We start from the raw sequence: 599 nt of genomic DNA, 5'->3' as shown, positions 1-599 counted from the left end.
TTCTCATACAGCACTTTGAACTTGTTCTTGGTGAGGGGCTGGCCTGGCTCTGGGACCACTTCGATCACATCCAGAATCAGAATCTGAACACAAGAGGCCACCGTATGAACAAGGACAAGAGAGCCTCTGTAAGATTTGATGGCTGTGTTCACCCACCCTGTCCCTGCAGGTGACCTCCTCTCCCTGTATCACACAGGTCCCTGCTGCGATGTAGCCTTTGAGTCCAGACACGTCTCCTGACTCCTCAGAGACACCGTCTTCATACACGTCACATGCTCCCACTCCTCCAGGTCGATCCTTGAGGACACAACAGATGCAGTTGGGGGGAACAGAAATCAGAATGGGTCTGACTAAGTGCTAAAGGAGATTTCTGTTCGCCATCTTGCTAGGTGCTACATGCCACAGTATCATGTGTCTTGTACTGAAGCTGCACATTGTTAACAGCATCAGTGTTGTATGCTGTGTCTGCAGTCCAAAAACTCTTTTTGTTTTAATTAAACACACGTTTATCATGTGAGAACAGAAGACAAGAGTGTTCTGTAACGAGCCTCCCAACAAGCACAGGCAAGCTTTAGTGGGTGCAAAATGGCAACCTGGTG

General features: G+C 48.6%; 1 protein-coding gene across 1 annotated transcript in view; it reads left to right on the top strand.

The window, feature by feature from the left end:
• Window positions 1-599, top strand: part of cpsf1 (cleavage and polyadenylation specific factor 1) — a gene marked incomplete in the record, with an annotated part of 51439 nt that overhangs the window by 49415 nt on the left and 1425 nt on the right.

The sequence above is a fragment of the Nematolebias whitei genome, chromosome 19, assembly GCF_014905685.2.
Source record: "Nematolebias whitei isolate Nwh7 chromosome 19, NemWhi1, whole genome shotgun sequence".
NCBI lineage: Eukaryota > Metazoa > Chordata > Actinopteri > Cyprinodontiformes > Rivulidae > Nematolebias > Nematolebias whitei.
This window is presented reverse-complemented; position numbering and strand designations above follow the sequence as displayed.